The 18,676-nt window shown below is 43.9% G+C and overlaps 1 protein-coding gene across 9 annotated transcripts in view; it reads right to left on the bottom strand.

The window, feature by feature from the left end:
- Positions 1-18,676, bottom strand: part of CENPM (centromere protein M) — a 461,530-nt gene that overhangs the window by 210,590 nt on the left and 232,264 nt on the right. The gene's annotated exons all lie outside the window — the stretch shown is intronic.

An 18,676-nucleotide genomic window follows, 5' to 3' on the forward strand; every position in this document is an offset into this window, starting at 1 on the left:
AAGTTTCAGTAAATCCTCCACACCGTAGGCAATTGTGGCCACTACACGTTAGTCAATAAAGTTCTAAGGCATTGATGCAAAGTATGAACAACATGATGTGGAAAAACAAATGAAAAAAGAAACGGTTTGAAAAAAAGGAAAGAGAAGAGTCAGAACAAACATGTAAATAGTGAAGAAAAGAGTAGTAAATGTGAATTAAGAAAATATTAGTGAAAAAGTAAAAGATATATAAAGACACTCAATATGGTAAGTGATAAAAACAAACAAGCACTAGTTAAAACAATCCTCAGGTTTCAGAAATCATGTAAAATGACAAACATGGAAATTGCAAAAACATTTGCATAACAGAGACAAATCATGATAATGCTAAAATTCCTACGCTTGACTATAAAGGTTACAGAAATCTATAACAGGTGTGATTATAAGAAGCATGAAAGATCTAAACGATCATTAAGACCACTGGGGGCCAATGTCTGAAGTCTCTGAATCCAAAAGAGCTCTCTGCGTAGCAGAACATTTGTAATGTCCACTCCGGGTTTCACATCCATAGATTCTATGATTTGGAAACGTAGTTGGGAAATCAAGTGTTTGGCTTCTAGCCAATGCATGGCTAGACTGGAGGTGCTGTGCTTATTCCTGATTCTAGATTTATGCTCAGTAATCCGTGTTTTTATTTTCCTTTCAGTCTTGCCTACATAGGCTTTGCCACAAGGGCATTTTATGCAGTAAATGACATGAGTTGTGTTGCAATCGCTGTTGTGACGCAAAGGAATGTTTAAGCCAGACATAGGGTGAGTTAAAGTGTTCCCAGTGATGACATTATTGCAATGAATACATGCATGACATTTACGGGTGCCATGATAAATAGTAGATTTATCCATGGTTTTAGAGAATTTCAATAGGTTCCGCAAATTTTTACCTCTTTGATATGCAAATATCGGTTTTTCCAGATATAGTTGTTGGAAATCCTGTTCTTGTTGCAATAATTCCCACCGTGTTAAGATGATATTCTTGATTTTGGATGAGGATGTTGAAAAATTGCTGACAAATACCAATCTAGTTGAAGAAGTCTTAGGTTTCTGTTTGAGTAAATCAGTCCTCGGGATAGATATAGCTCGTGTGAGACAAGTTTGTAGAACCTCTTCGGGGTACCCTCTTGCAGAAAATTTCTCAACAGTTGTTTGGAGTTGAAAAGTACTGTTGTCAGGGTCAGAACAAATACGACGTATTCTTGTGAATTGTGACATTGGTAAATTGTTGATTAAATGACGTGGATGAAAGCTTGTGAAGGATAGTAGGCTATTGCGATCAGTAGGTTTGTGGAAAACAGTTGTATGAAATTGGTTTATTAAGGACAGCTCCAGTGCTTTTTGCTTCTACCTAGTCAATTTTTATAATAAGGATTTTGTAAACACCGTATGCACCCATTTCTAACGTTTATTTGCTTTTCTTGCAGATCCGAGACCAGTGGGAGCTAAGAATATGTTGCAACCGAACTGTCTCCTTTTTGCGGTTTTTAAGGCTAAGCTAGGAGTCAAACTCAAGGCACAGGGCATGGACAGCTCGGTACCCTCTTGTACAAAACAAGATAGAAGGAGGAGGAGTGAAGTAGTTTCCTTGCTGTCCATGATCTAGTTGATGTGATTAAATCGGACAGGGTAACCTTGTCCTCATACAGAGGGCATGGTAGGGCCTCGATCATAGACTATATATTTACAACTAGAAAACTGTCACTATGGTTTTGTATGTTGCCATATTAGCGACCGAATGGGGTGATCATAATGCCTTGTATGTAGGTCACTTTCCAGTGCTAAAATCCACCCTTCCTGTGGCCACTATATCCATCTCACAGTATATTAGTGATGGTTTAAGACTAGTTTGGCATCTGAAAGATTCGGGTGTCACCCTTGCCATCTCGCAATGCTGTTGGATTGTTTATCAGATGTGTGGGGGTCGAAATGTCTACCTTCTTTGATCCTCTTAACTTGAACATCAGGCAACTACTCTTACAGCCGTTCAAAAGCAGGCACCAGAACTCGTGCTGGTTAGATACCTATTGTTCTGCAGCCAATCGTAATTTAAAGGTCATTTCCAGTACCGCAAAAACCATGATGCGGTACGCAAAGCCCACAAGTTCTACACAAATACTCTGAACTCTAGAAAGAAAGCTTTGCGTAGAAGGGATTGGGAACTTCTGGAAAGTGCAGCAGTATCCAACCGCAAGATTTTTAGGAACACTGTGAAAAAGTCTAAAACAAAAGGAAATATCCACCAAATCCCCTTTTAAACGACATCCTCCCAGGTACAGCTTGGGTTGCACACTTTAGTGCAATTTATTAGTTGGTAGAAGATGAGTGCCTGAGACATGATTCAAGAGGAAAATTACTCCATTCATCGCCTCTGTCAATCACTTTGCAGGAAGTTGTGGCAGCGATTAGGCAAAGTCTGAATGGCAAAGCTCCAGGGCCGGATGGCCGGAGGGTGTCCCCATGGAACTAATTAAGTGCAATACAGATCTTTGAGGGTCCTCTTAATAAACATGTTTAACAATTGCCTAAGCACTAAGATCCCTACCTCACAATAATTCCAATCTTCAAAAAGTGGGATCATATGTCACCAAGGGTGCTATCACCCAATCTTCCCTATTGATAGCTCGGTTATGGTAGTTGGGCAAGTAATATTCAATCGGCTGGAACAATAGGCTAACCTTAATGATATTTTATGCCTCTTCCAATTTGGCTTCCCACAAGGGCTAGGTACAGTGAACCAGTGCTTAAACCTGAATTTGATTGTTGGTAAATATACGCTAGCTAAGCGTTTTCTGCTGTACCTGGCCTATATGGATTTGTCAACAGCATTTGACTGTGTTAACAGGGCCAAACTATGGTTGTTGCTGCTGAATTTGGGCGTGGAGGGCTCACTGATTATTTTTTTGTGCACACTCCATGAGAACCTGGAAGTAAAGGTTCAGTAAGGCTAATTGTGAGAATCGTCAGACTCTTTTTGTCTATCCCGAGGGGTGCGTCAGGGATGCATTTTGGCCAATTTGCTTTTTATTATTTATATTAACAATTGTCCCGCCTTGGTCAAAGCCACAAGTGATATCCCAAGTATTTGTACCGGCACTGCTTTATGCGGAAGACGCTGTGCTGATGGCACAAACACCATGAGCTCTCTGTCTGCTGGTAGAATCTTTTATATATTTAATAAACATTTACATTTTATGCACTGACTTTTAAAAATCCCACATAATGGCACGTGGACTAGGGGAAAATGCCTATTTTAAGGTTAAAGGGACAAACTGAGTTGTGTGAATCATTTTAACTATCTGGGGGTTGTCTTTAGTCACTCTGGTTCATGGCAGCCACAGATTAATCACTCACAATTGAAGATTAGCAGGGCCGCATGTGCCTTATTTGATCTCCCACAGGTAGCTGGTAGGGGGGACAGCTTTACCCTTTATGAATATTCATATTTCTAAGTGTGCTTCAGTGGCACTTTATGGAGTAGGGATATAGGGGTAATAGGATGGCTCTAGCCTGCAAACAGAGGAAATTCGTATTTTCAGGCAGCTTTCGCAACTGCCTTCCACAAGTTCACATTTTATAATGCACTCTGAGCTCACCCTCCTATATTTCACTGATAAAGTAAAGTTGGCACCCCTCCTAATATGGGTCAGTGTACGGACCAATTGCGAGGCTAGCCTAAACAAAGATATTATTTTACATTGCCTCAGAATGGATAGAGGACTAACAATCCCCTGCTTGATTATTATTTTTTTTAAAACAATTTTAAAGCGCTAAACTTACCTGATTTATTTGATGCACCACTCAACTTTAAAAAAGGGGGATAACCTTTAGGTAAAGCGTCAGTTCCTAGAGCATTGTCCCTCCCAGAGGCTACAAAAGGAGTCTAGTAAAAGCACTATTAGGGAGTACCTCAGCCTGTAGGCCCCTGAGGAGGCAGCTCATTATTTTGCAAATTCACAAACTCGGTGGGAGAAATTCTTGTTATTGCACTTTGTTTTTCTTCAAATTTATTTAAATGTATTTTATCGTGTTTATTAAGCCCATTTTAAAATGACTAAAGGTGCAGAAGTGCAAGGATGCTCTTTATTTTCTTCAGCCTTTAAATGGTTATGATGTCCGCCATTGTTTTTGTACATTTTTTAAAGCAGCGGTGAGGAGCAGAAAATCAATGGAGGGCTAGGTGCATTATGATGGCCGTGTTCACTTGGGGGGGGGGGGGGGGGGTGGTTAACGTCTGGAAAAGACATCTGGTTAGTGTATGTGACAAATTGCTTTTCGCTGTCATTTTTACAATTGATGTGACGTTTTGTACATGATATTTGTGATATTTTTACTTGTGGATCTTTTATGGTCTTTCTTTTGTGCCGAATAAAGTTATTTGAATTGAGAATTGAATTGACTAACACAGCAAGGAACACATTAATCCAAATCCCAAACTATTCAAAATAATAGGCTCTGGGACTACGATGTATGGACCTGTCTGTGTCCAAAACTAATGCACAATTTTTTTAGATTTCGGGCGAGGAGCCAAACAAAGGGTGCTTGGGCGGTCACCTCATTATCAATAAGGTGGCCGAAAGATCTCCTTTATGCCTTCCCTCCTATTCCCCTCTTCCAGAGGGTACTGAAGAAGATTACAGTGAGAACGTTCAAATTATATTAGTGGCTCCATTCTGCCCCCAAAATATCCAGTTCCCATTAGGGCTCAAAATGTCAATATCGCATCCTGTGAATCTGCTGAAGATCAGCAAACCTCTCACATTTCCAGACCTGTCACGTCAAAGACTTTGAAGGCTGAGACTGACTGAGTGGAAGTTGAGACTACCCTCATCAACCTAGGATGTTCAACACCAGTAGCAGTAGACATTAGGGAGAGTGGGCGTCCCAATATAGAAAAGTCTTATTTTAGACATTGGGGACATTTTACAAAATGGTGTCAAAACACAAAATGTAGACCCAGTGTCTTCTGATCCCTTTAAAATATAAGATGTTCATGGGAGGGACTCATGAAAAATCTAGCAGCCTCCATACTAAGAATCCAGCGAGCAGCTATAAAATCATTTGGAGAACAAGGACATTCACTACTACTAGCTTAAGAATTAGCAAAACGATTGTTACACAGTTTTACCCTTAAAATAAAAACAGCTTTTATCTCTGTGATGCTATCCTGGGATTTGCCATTGGCACTGAACGCTTCGCAATCTCCACACTGTGAGCCTTTAGGAGAGGTCTCTCGACAGTACTTAACAACAAGACGTACACTCTTATTAGCGGTTACTTTATCTAGATGTATTGGGGCGATTGGAGCATCAAGTATCGATGAACCTTACTTAGAGCTACTACCAGACAATGTAATTCTCAAACCAGGACCGGGATTTATCCCAAAGTTTCATCAAGAACAATAGATAACTTTATCAACTCTCTATCAAGAGACAGAAGAGGAAGGGACTCACACTTTGCATTTATCTTGAAGGTACAAACTCTTGTTGCACACTCCGCGCTCGGTCGGTTTCTTCTGGGGGTAATGCAAAGTGAAAAAACACATTTATATGAACAATAAGCAGATGGGTCAAGTTTGCTATAGTGGCCGCTTATGAGACAGCAGGAAAGGTTACACCATCTAACATAAATGGACGATCAACGAGAGGTATTTCAACCTCATGGGCACAATTTAAGGGGGTTCCCTTATGTGCAATTTGTAGATCAGCAACATGGTCATCCCCAAACAATGTTCTTATACATTATAAACTTGATGTATGCAATACAGGCGAGTGTTCCAAAAGTATCTTGCTCAGTTGCAAATTATTTATAATGAAATGAAAACTTTTTTCCTCTGCATTTCAACTAGAACACAGCAATGTCTCTTTTTATGCTATGAAATGAAGAGATGTGCTTGGTGTAACCTCAACTAGGTGAGAAATGTGACACTGTATGAGGGACTGATTGGTAATGCCTCTACTACTTACAATCTTCATTACTCTCAATCCCTAGGTTCATCATCACAGTCATAAAGGTTCCTGCCTCGCCCTCCCTTAAACTTATTACAGCTTGGTAACAGAAGTGCTAGGCTCAGTAGTGACGTTTAAGGTGAAGGGGAGGAGGGAGAGGCCATAGAAACTGAAGAGACACTTTCCTAAGAAAGTGAAAATGGAAATGGAAACAAAAGAGTGTGGAAAGCAATCTCGCAGGGGAGGCCGTCCCCTCAACTAGATAAGAATTGTGACGAGAAACCTTGTGAGTAAGGAAGATAGCATTTAAGTAATCCATGCATTATATTCTTACATCTGGGCGGTGGCAATTGCCTGGTTTACCTGGCCTACCATACTCCATAGTGGCTCCCCTCGGGGGCATTTAAGTTCCACTGCAGGAATCAATGGCCTGAGAAATATTACTACATCACTTCCATCTTGATGGAATAGCTCTCTCTTTGCTGACCCACAGCCCCTTCCAAACCAACTGCATTATCTACAAAACCATCAAAATCATGACAACGCTTACCTGGCTAACAGGCTCACCATATTCAGTGGCTCCTGGCACACGCACATTACACTGTATCAAAGTTCAAGAAAAAAAGGAAAAACAAGGCAATAGGCCTTCAAGGATGCACGCAGAGTCTGGAGTGACATATTGTATCCGAAAACAATACATACGGATGCAGCAGCAATTCACTCTCGCTCTTAGGACCAAGTTGAGTCTCTCTGCCTTTGACCCCGTATAGCACTCAACTGACTTTGTTGGGTCTGTGCTATCCATATACATTTGTGTATTATTTTTACTCTATGAGGTGGACCACTTCTTTTTCCTTTCTGGTCCCTTCCCCCCTCCACCATTCCAACACCCCAGGATCTACTGCACCCTATCAGGAAAACCGGGATGACTGTCACCATATAACAGAGCAAGCAGTCTAGATGGCATGCAACTAAAAAATACCCATGTTGGAGACATAAATTGCTTTATCCGAGGAGTGTTCCCAGGTCATTCTTCAACTTCCTTAAGAACTCTGAGTCAGTGGCTTTCCAAGAACCTGGCCCTAGTAAATGTGAAAAAAAGGTCAGCTGTCTAGTCTATGGATACTCCACGCGAGCGTCTGAAGACCACAATGCACGAGAGGATCGCTCTGTGCACTTCATCTGACTTTTTCCTCAGCAGAGCTGTTTTTTTCCTCTGCGCACCACCTCAATATTAAATTGACGCCGTATTCCTCCATTTTTGAATCCCGCCTCCTTAGGCTTTTGGTATGTACACCTGGCGAGGTCACCTTTCAGAAATAAAACTCATTTTTGTCACAGTCGCCAAATTCTCCTCAGACCTCTTCGTCCTAGAAGTTATTCAAAGGAGTGTTACAGAACAATTAGCAGGTGCATTCTATGTAGATTGTTGTGCTGATGAGAATTCAAGATTAAAATCCGAGATTTAAGAGTCTCTAACTTAATCAAAAAGACTTCTTGCAATTCCATGTGGAGCCTTGAGTTGAGTTTCTCCTCTCTTTCGATTTCCGGACTATCAACTTGTAGTTTCAGAAGTTCATATGTATTTTCTGAAGAATATTACCTTTTAGTGTCTTCCAAGAAATCCAAGATATAAATGAATCTGTTATAAGAGGGAAGCAAAAGCTTTGGAAGCATTAGGTAGCATGCCACATCACCGTTCGATTCTGAGAAATTTCCATCAGACACAGGAGTGCAGAGTGAACAACCAGAAGGCAGCATTAAAGATTTCAGAGGCGGTCTTTCCTTCATCCCTATACCCTTGCTCCCCTGTGGAAACACAGAAATGTGATTGACTTTTCCTTGCATGTTAACATAGTCATAGATGGACATTGGGAACATTATTCTGTTCCTGTGGAAATGTTGGCACAAAGGTTAGTTCTGACACCCCCACCCTTAGCTACCTCTTCCGGTCCGGCTCCCCCCTTCTCTACACTGGTGTGGCACTTTCTTGAGCTATTGGCAGCACCGAGACAAGTCCCCTTTGTGCCTCTGCAGCCCTTGAAAACATCTGAAAAAGAGGGCTTGTGATTCTCTTCATGCGGACCTAAAAAAAGGAAACGAGGCAAGTCTCCGTTCACCATATCTTTTTTACAGACATGTCATTCCTACTAATAGTGAACGTGGGAGGGGTCTCGGAAGAAATTCTAGAAGGTAGGAGTGCCTCATGTAAAACTTCAAAGAGTAAACGTCTCTGGGATGTAGGAAAAAGTGTTGAGCTCGCCTGGGTCAGTGAAAAGAGAAGTATAACACAGGGCAGGCGAGCCGTTCTGCCGCCAGGGCAGCAACCCAGCAAGTGCGTCTTCTCGCATCCACGAGGATCCGAGCCTAATTTGAGTTTGCCTACCCTTGGGAGCCCTAGGCTTTGGGGCACAAACACCGACTCAAAGCTGCAGCCTCTTGCACCCCAGCAGGATGAGCACAAAGCTCAACCTATCAAAATATTGCAGGGATTTGGTTCAGGTTGCCACACTTGACTCAACTTCTGTCCTCATTCATGAGGTGTCTTGGTGCAGCTGAAATCTTATCCCTGGCTTTAAAAGTACACTCCTACTGCGTAGGCTCCCACGAGTCTTGCCCGTTTACCTCATTTCACCCATCTGACAGAATAACTGCCTCGCGCACGTTGCCCATATAGGTTACACGACTTTCTCCATTTTGTTGGTGTACACTGGCACCTCCCCCACTACTCTTTCGGCTAACATGGTGCTGTGAGCTGCCTATAGGATTTAGTTCCAATTATAATGAATGCACCCATCTCACGCCCTCCCCCATCCCACTGCTGGGCACTGCCTGCCTCCCAGGACAAGGAAAGACCACTTCTCTCGTCGCGCAAACCAACAGCCAAAGACACCCCCACAAATGGTCACAACAAATACAAAACTTCACGCAAACACTCACTAACGATTTTGTAAACTACCTCTCCAAAAATGTGCCGAAGCACCACAGATATGAAGAACTGCTATATAATTGTACAATATGTACCTACTAAAAACATTTCACTGCGTCCCATTTGTATGGAAACAGTGGGGAAATGCTAAAGGTTTGGCTTTTGTGCACTATCCTGCCATCTAGTGTTGCAATAGGAAAATGAAAACTTGCTTTTCTGTTCTTCAGTCCGTGCCTCTCTCCATCTAGCTTCTCGGCTGCGTAGTTGTTCCTGCTCATGGTGGTAATGTAAGTGCATTTGTGTGGCCAGGGTCGACTGGGCCAGAAAATAGGCCCGAGAAGGGCCAGCGCTAAGCATAAACACATACCACCCTCCCCACCCCCGCCCAGGAGGGCATCTCTCTCCTGGGCCTGGCATGCATGCGTAGCGCTGCCAGGAATGGGAGCAGGAGCGTAACTAGCACCAAACAACTTGGAGGAGGGGAGGGGGTGCTGACAGTCTCAGGCAGAGCTGGCCCTAGCACTGGCCGCACACAGTGCAAGTCTGTTTTTGGCACCCCCGTCCTCCTTCTCCATGAATTCCCTCACTACCACCCACCAACAATGCACCTCGTTTCTCTATAGAAACTTTCTGACAAACATTTCATTTTGATAGCGCTACTCATAGTTTACTCACACTCAGTTCTGTGATCTGCATGGTACACGTTCTTCGTAGCAGGCTCTGTGCTGTGTGAATGGCAGGAGTGCCCATGTGAGTGCACGGTGAACGATGCAACAGTGTGAGAGTAGGAATACACCACACGGGTGAAGTTTGCAAAAGGTTCTGTGGCGCTCGACAGAAGTACACTTGAAAGTTGTTGTGAACTTATGTGCGGTGTCAGTGAGGTGGAGAGATCACCCACTCCCCAGTTGGAAGGTCAAAATCATCCAGTTTGTAAAAAAATTGGTTTCCCCTTCACATGCGAATTTCAACATGTATTACATAAATAACCGATATCAACAATTCTTGTCCTTCTTTATATTTGTTAGGTTTATTCTCATATGTTCTGGTTTAGTTCTTTTTTTTTGCCTCTTTTTAGCCAACACGCGTTTCGTTCCCCATGGCAAGTAGCCACAACTTCCTCAGGGCTGTTTTATCTGTTTGTTTTAACTGGCTGCAATTCCGTCCTGGTTTCCCCAAATAGTTCCTTGTCTTCAATAGTTTTTCTCTCCTAATCATATCTGTATTATCCCTTATTATTTGTAATCATCCGTTTTACCACCTTCCGAGTGTTTGCTCGTGCAGCGTTCCGTCGTCCCAGCGAGTAAGCTTTGACCTGTGTGAGAGTAGGGTAAGAAGTGTGACTGCAGGGTGAGTGAGGTGACCATATGAATTTGGGTGCGGATGTAAGTGCAAGTGGGACGAATGATTGCATAGTTAGTGATGGGCTTGTTTGAGTGAGATTGCAGATTGAGCAGTGAGGGGGACAGGTGAGTGAATTGTCACTTGAATGCTGGATGAGTAGTGTGTTTGTGTGACTGCGGGGTGAGGTACAGGGTGAATAGCGCAAGTGCATTGTGAATGCATGGTGATCACTGCGAGTGCATTGTGAGTGCAGGGTGAGAGTGAAAGTGAAGGGGAAGAATGAGGAGGGAGTTGTCTGAATGTAGGGTTCATTCCCAGACACATGAAGTAACTCAGCTTGTTATTGACGGCGGCGTAGGATTTCAAATACAAGTTAAACTATTGCTATTTTGGCATTAATCAGGGATCGAGGGTGGACAAAATAAATAATGTGCTGATCCTGCAACAAACTTCCAGTCTTATGATTTGGGTTGCCAGCTCATTATTTTGATGTCCCAGACAGTAAAAAACATAAGCACTCACCTAAAGTTGTATTTTCAGCACTTATCTTTGCATACTTCAAACAGCAAATAGAAATAGAAAACACTTTTAATTGTATTGTTTGGCTGCCTGAATGATCCATGACTGATAATTAAAATATGCGGTTTGCCCGGGTACGAATAGGTGTCATTGACGGAGGAGTGCTGAGTCAAGGTTACTACAAGCCCCTCCACCCTGACAGTCCATGAGGCACAGCGTTGCCAAAACAGAAATACTACGAGTCAACCGTATGTATTTAATTTTGGTGCTCACACATTAGGTGTGCATCTGTTCTTTATAATATTATTTCTTTAGTATAGGATTGTTTTTCTCACGGAGTGGTACGTGTGGGGCCGGTCCCCATGTGGTCCTGAAGAAGAGGTTTAGGGGACACCTCGAAACATGTCGACCAAATACTAGGGATAGCATTCACGTAACAGTTACACTTCCTCCCTACTATTAGCACCTTTTTATCCACACCAACTAGGAGCAGGAATAAATTAATCGCTCACTAGCTAGGTATTTTTAGCATCACCATCACCACTCCCCCAAACACTGCACTGCACATTTTTTCACAAAAAGTGCTCCTACGTACATGTGTCGTATTTATAGTAACGTTTGAACCGTCTGAGCTAGAAACAATTTTGTTAAAATATGTAGATTATGCAGCAGATGGTGGATTATGTGGTAAATGTGGCAAATCTATAAATATGTGAAAAACTCTGCGGCTGCACAATCACATAATTCCAGTGGCCCTGGCAATAAATTAAGAAAAGTGATTACCCAAGAGCACAATCTGGCCAAACGGGAGGCCAGGATTAAAAACCAAATCACCTGCTTCCAATATTTCCAACTAGACCACAACTGGGATATTAGGTATTCTGATGGCAAGGCAGAGGGGCTGCCCCTTCCAGGGAATTGTCACTCGGTTATGGGCCATTCCCAGCTTTAGATCACAGGTTTTATTTCCATCATGAAACTTAGATTAGAAGTCAAATATTCTAGTTCTGTGATTAAAATGTACCAGTGGACCAGGTCCTGTGGCAGTGGGTAATTACTCGACAGTAGGTTTGGTACATACTGAGATTTACCACTGGTATTTCAAAGCTTAAGACTGCTTCATTCTGTATGGATACCAGAGTTCATTTTTTAAACTAGTTGTTCAAAATTTGCAATAGCGAACAGTCCAGGCTTACTCCAGAAAGTGGTAAAGGGATTAGAAATCAAATATACTATGAAAATTAATGGAAAATTGAAGACCGTAGTTACTTATTATTTATACGTTTTATATAGATTTAGCTAGACCCAAAGGTATCAGAGCGCTTTACAGGATTGTGAATACAGTAAATCAGGAACGCATTAACATATGAAGCAAAATTCAATAGATTATAGTACACAACAAGGAAAACAAGAAACCAACCTGGTGTACGTGCGCTCTACAAATAAAGTTTAACATAACATAACAAAATAAAAACACAATTCAAGAGGATTTAATAGACAGCATAAGCAAACAAACAGCCGACTATGACAGAGGGTCTAGTTCTGTACAAGAAAATAATTAACCAAGTTCAGTAAGTTAAGAGTTAAAGTATTTGTTGAGGAGGAGGAGTTTCAGATCTCTTTTGAAGCAAGGGAAGGAGTGGTTGCAGCAAAGATCGCTAGGTAGAGAGTTCCATATGCTCGGTGCATTTCCAGAAAAAAGAGCGAGACTTGGTTGATGTTTTTTTCAGATTGGGAGGTAGGAGCAAAAGTGCGTTGGAGCTTCTCAAAGATCTAGTAGTCCCAGCTTTTGTAATCTTGTTTTCTAAGTAGTTGGGTGTAAGTGAGTGAAGGGCTTTGTGGATGATACAGGCAGTCTTGTAGGTACATCTTCCTTTAATGGGAAGCCAGATGAGGCTGTTGAGAGTAGGAGAGATGTGTTCAAACCGTTTAGCGTTTAATGAGCTGGGCTGCCATGTTTAGAACTGATCTAAGGGGAGTAAGGTGAGTTTTAGGCATTCCTGTGAGAATGGCATTACCTTTGCAGGGATTACTGGGGACCATGGTTGCGATGACCAGGGAAGAGGATTCTCCTCCCCTGTGCCTTGCAGCCCCAGACCATGGAAGTGAATCCCAGGGGATGGGACAACACTTTCATGGCCCTCACAGCTGTAGACATGGTGGGATGGTCCATGAGAGTGAACACCATTTCCCTGAGCTTGAAGTATTACACCTTTGTTGCGCGGCCCATGGTAAACGGTTCCACGATTCTGGGCCCTCTTTCCTGACCCTCGCAGCACTAGACCATGGTTGCGAGGCCTAGGGTAGTGGAGGTGTCCATCCTATGCCTTGTTGCCATAATGTAGCAGTGCTAGGCCTTGGAGAGCAACCATCTCCCCTGGGCCTTGCAGCTATGCTTATGTGCTGTGAGGCCCATGGGTTAGTGGGCTCTCTCCCCTAATCCTCTTGGCACCACACCATGTCTGAGAGGGTAGTGTGGGTCTCTCCCATAGGCCCAAAGGAAACTCATCGCTCTGTACTATAGTTCTGCGCACAGGTCCATGTCAGGGGCATGGCCATCGGTAGTGCAGCAGGTGCAGTGACACTAAGCACAGGGGTGTTAAGTGCCCAAAGTTACCAAATGATGACTTTATTTTACTGTGCAGCCAGTGGACAAGGGTTAGAGGACGCTTTTACTTTGCACCAGGGCCCAGTGCACTATTGCTTATGCTACTTGCCTCTCTTCCAATGGCCTTGTAGCTATGTTCTAGAGCAGCAAGTACTGGGAAAGGCCCTCCTTCCCATGGGGCCGTTCAGCCGTCTGTGGCTGGCCACTTAGGGGAGAAGACACTAGCCCATGAACTTAGCAGCACAGGAGTATGGCTGTGAAGCTCGTGAGAGGGAACCCCTCTCAGGGATGTAGCAATCAGTGGTGCAGCAAGTGCAGTGGCACCAAGGCTCATGGATGTTAGGGACCCAGTGCACCCAGATTATGGCTGTGTTTTACTGTCCAGCATAATTTTCTTGCATAAGGGCCCATTACTATGCTACTGGTCCCTTCTCACATGGACCGCACAGCCATGATTCAGAGCTACAAAGCCCAGGAAATGAACCTCCTCGCCTAGGCATACCAGCAATGGCCCAGAACTGGGAGGCCAAAGGGAGGTAACCGGCTGTCCTGGCCCTTGTAGCACTGGTCCATGGCTGAAATGTCCAAGACAAGAGGAACCTCTGAAGGGTGTAGCTGCAATGGTGCAGCAAGTGTAGTGGGACCAAGGCCTCATGGGGTTATGGGTCCAATATGCCCAAAATCTGGTTGTATTTTACTGTCAACAAACAGTACGAAATCCATGGGTCTAAACAAATAGCTAAGAAAATATGTGCTCAAAAGCTACAAAAAGATGGGTGTATAATCTATTCAGACATAATCACAAAATGCACACCTAAGAACGTCAAAGGGCATTTCCCTTTTTAGGACAAAATCCCTCACTCACCACGAAGGTGACATGCTTCATCATGGGGATTCTCCTCTCCAAGGATAACCTAGTTCCTTGGAGGGATACAACCCTCTCAACTAGAGAGAGGAGCTCAGGGATGTTTTGAATATCAAATAGGACATCCTAAATCCTCATGTGAAAAACAAGAGTATGAGTGAAGGCGCAGCGCAAAAAAATATATAAGTGAAAAAGTGTTGAATAAGGGTTGTACAATTGAGCATTTATTCATATACACTCTTTGCCAGGATTAAAACCAGAGCACCAGCGGTATGGATTTAAAACCGCTCTGGTGACAGTGAAAAAAGTGGTCGACATGTTTCAACCATACAGCCCATGCGTGGGTCAGGCTTTCATCAGGACCTCTACCAGGTGCTGCTGCGAACAAAGTGAGAACCAGTGCAACAAAAAAAGGATACGGAGTATGATTCGTCAGTGTATAAACTCACTCCTCAGTCTATCATTTGGATGGAAGAGGAGTATACCCGCATATGCTGGGTATTCAATCCCACCTCAGTCTGGCAGCCGCTCAGGAAGGGGGCACCACTCTCTCCGTCGGTACTCCGTGCGGTATAGAGCGGTCTTCAAAAAGTTCTCAAAAAGTGATAAATGGAATGCTTGGATTAATCTCAGACATTGGTAATTACTAGGGCAGCATCCCAGTACTTTGTTATTTTGCACACCATGCCACCTCTGTTTGGACCCAGCCATATGCAAATCAGTTTTGACTCTACCCCAATGGGAACGGTCCAGACTAATCTGCCAGGCCAGGTCCTCCCTGAACTGGAACACACGCTTTAGTTAGGGCTCATCAGCCAAGTATAGTTTGGTTCCAGTGACAGTGTCTGGACATACCAGTCCCACTTAGGGAGACACACTAACACATACAAAGTAGTGATGATGGAATGTTGGAATCAATCCCAGCCACTGCTGAGGCTAGTTCCGCCCCCCCCTCCCCCCGAGATCAATCGAGGCCCACCGTAGGGGCATCCCCCTAATTTGAAAACCTCTGCTTACACCGTTTGTCTTTTTATTGTGTGCCCTTCCACTTTGAGGGATTTTACTAAGTTGATGAGGTAAGGATTTTTTGCTCTATATTGTTATAGCCCAAGAAATTCTGTTGAGGTTTATTTTGCTTTTTTGCTCTGGTTTAGACATGAAAATACGGTCCATGACATTAAAATACTGCGAAACCCAACCTTAGAGGCCTGACCTCACCCCCATGGGACTTACAGCAATCATCCGGCACTGTGAGACCCAAGAAAATGGGCTGGGTAGTGGGCCAGGCTCGTAGCATTATTTAATTGCATTCGGACATGTGCTTTCCATGTGTTATTCAAAATATGAACAAATCACTCCAGATGGCCGTAAATCTGGGTCCTCGGTTCATAGCTTACATGCGGCTGTTGTATATGGACTTCACTGCCTCAGTCTGCGCTGCAGGGTGCTGTTCTACCCCCTTTCCCATCCGCCGAGGCAAGCAACAGGGATGCCCCCTGTCCCCTATCCTGTTTGCCTTGGCGATAGAGCCCCTAGCGGCTTGGGTGCGCCGAAACCCACTGATCAGGGGAATGGACTGGTCAGAGGAACATTCCAATAGAATCGCGATCTACGCGAATGATGCCCTTTTTTTTTTTTATGTTGGAACCGTGGTTCTCGGGGCCTCGTGTCCTCCAAATCCTTTGAGTCTTTGGCGAGACCTCAATGCCTGGGCCTCAGATTTGCTCCTTGCCGAAACGGGCTTTAAGTATCTGGTTTTTTTTTAAATATCGCTGTGTCCCACGGTCTCTTGGTTGCACAACATTGCCCCACTGCTCCCAGCAGTTCGCAACGAGACGACGATTTGGTCTCAACTACCCTTGTCTCTGTACGGAAGGTCCGCAATTTTCAAGATGGTGTCCTTGCCGCGCCTACTTTATCGGCTCCAAAACTTCCCCTACTCGATTCCTCCGTCGTGGTTCACTCAGCTTAACGCTCTCCTGAATAGATCCCTCTGGAATGGGGGCGCGATCAGAGTTGGGCTTTCTATGTGTACACAATCCATGTACTGCGGAGGCATTGCAGCGGCGGATGTCTGCGCAAACTACACTGCCTCGCACCTCCTGGTGATCAATGAATGGTGGTATGGGTCCCAATCAGACCCAGCCTATGCAGTTGAGCGGATCGCCATGTCCGGCACCCCCCTGATGCATTTCCTATACAGTAACACATCCTTAGACACTTCCTCTGGCTTGCCAAACAGTCATACAGCTATGGAGACGGGTGGTTCGTTCCATGGGTTGGTGGGGCAGGTTAAACAGGTTCCACTCCCCTTTGGCAGGGCACGTATTTGCAGACGGTATCGGCGCTCTGTGGGTTCCGCAATTGGGACCTCATAGGAATCTCCACGCTGGGGGATATCATGCAGGGCACCACCCTCAAATCCTTTCAAGGCTGCAATTGGATTTTGATCTTCATAAATCACAATTTCATCACTACCTGCAGCTTCGACATACACTGACCCCTCTGATTCGACATTTAGAGTCTCTGCCGGAGTTCCACCCATTAGAGGGACGTTTTCTTATGTGCGACATCGGGGACCACAAAATTAGGCAAATTTACCAGACACTTAATACCCATACTGCGACCACTATCCATAAGACTAGAGCGGCGTGGTTCGCTGACCTGCCTGCCCTCACAGATTACTACTAGGTTGATGCCTTAGCTAGTCCTCTATTTGCGGCGGTGTCTAGCAGATATAGACTTATCCAGTTTAAATACCTCCACAGGGTTTATTACACCCGTCACAGGTTATGGAAAATGGGTGCTATCCAATCCCTTGTGTGCCTCCGCTGCTGCGCAGACAATGGTTCCTTTCTGCACACGGTGTGGAGCTGCACGGCGATTCAGCAGTTCTGGTCCAGCGTGGCGTCATGCCTGGGCCGGGTCCTGGCGTGGGATATTCCGCTCGACCCCAGATTGGTGCTTTTGCATAACACGGACGATATTGGGGGGGAACCGTTATAAGAGACACCTTTTATTCTTCGGCTCTACTTTAGCTAAACGGGACATAGCACAGCACTGGAAGGACTCGTCCCCACCCTGTATAGCCCAATGGAAAAATGCATTGGACAGATGCATGTCTGCCGAAATTGTGGTATTTCAGGCGAGGGTGTGTCCACAGAAACACAGGAAGATTTTGGTCTCTTTGGGCCTCATACAGAGGTATTGATTTGCCTATAATGTCTCAGTCCGCTTCTCACGACCCAATTGAACGGTTGGTTGTCAGTACTTCACCTGTCTGGCAGAAAATTCATATTTCTTGTACAAGTAATGCTACATAAATATGTTTGGTGCGATTCTGAATGATGTACCTAGGGATTTCATTACATGCATTTTCTATGTATTCTCCTTGCTGGGCGTCGCCCATATGGTACGTTGGAAAATCATTAAAATCGGTTGTTAAAAAAAATATGAACAAATCAAATGAAAGGAGATGAATCTCACATATGTTAACTGAATCTGCATGAGGTTAATTTATAAAATGAAGTGCACTCTGGAACCATGCAAGTGTATACCTAACTATTAGTATCAGAACATTTAAAGAATTCGAAGTATTTTAATAGAAACTTTGTAGCCATGGCTCACAGCACATGACATCAAACCCCTTTAGTCTACATTTGATTGTACTCTTGTAGTTTCTGGTTTTTACAGTGACCTAGGGGATGCCTTTAATAAGTGTCAAGCTGTTTTTCACTGCTTCATTTGCGGTTATATCTTTTTTGCACATACCGGATCTTGCACTGGGTATTTGGGAAACCATCTTTGAATTTCAATCCACACTAGAGCCCTATTAAGGGCACTCGACCTGCTGCAGCACACTTTACTAGGACTTTAAGAAATATGACCACATTATTTCACCATGCTGGAACTCCACAGCTTCCACTTGCCAGCTCACACAATCTTCAAACCCCACTGTAAAGACATCACAATGCATTAACAGTCAACAAACCAGCTGTCTTTCCTATCACTCTTGGACTTTGCGCTGCTCATTGAACCTGTTCAGTGCTCCACTGCCTTTTGGCTAGGTCTGCACTATGCAGCTGACACCCCTACCTTTTTGGATGACAAGCTCGCCATTTCAAATAGCTCTTTACACACCCACAGCAAAGACACCTTGAGACAGAAGATCTGCTAAAAAGAGGGGTGAAAAAAAAAAAAAGAGAAAATGGCCTTTCCCATCTATGCACCAAGGATCTGGAAATGAAGATAGCCCCATATCCATCTGGACAGCCCAAACCCAGCTCAATATAGAAAACAGCTTAACATTCGACTTAAAAAAAAAAACATTATGCAGGGACAGTCCTTTCGGCTAGGTTTGTGCTATAAAAATCCCACATACTTATCGAATACACTAATCAGGAAAGAAATTGTTAGCATTTCATTAAAACTTAG

The sequence above is a fragment of the Triturus cristatus genome, chromosome 4_2, assembly GCF_964204655.1.
Source record: "Triturus cristatus chromosome 4_2, aTriCri1.1, whole genome shotgun sequence".
NCBI classification, from domain to species: Eukaryota; Metazoa; Chordata; class Amphibia; order Caudata; family Salamandridae; genus Triturus; species Triturus cristatus.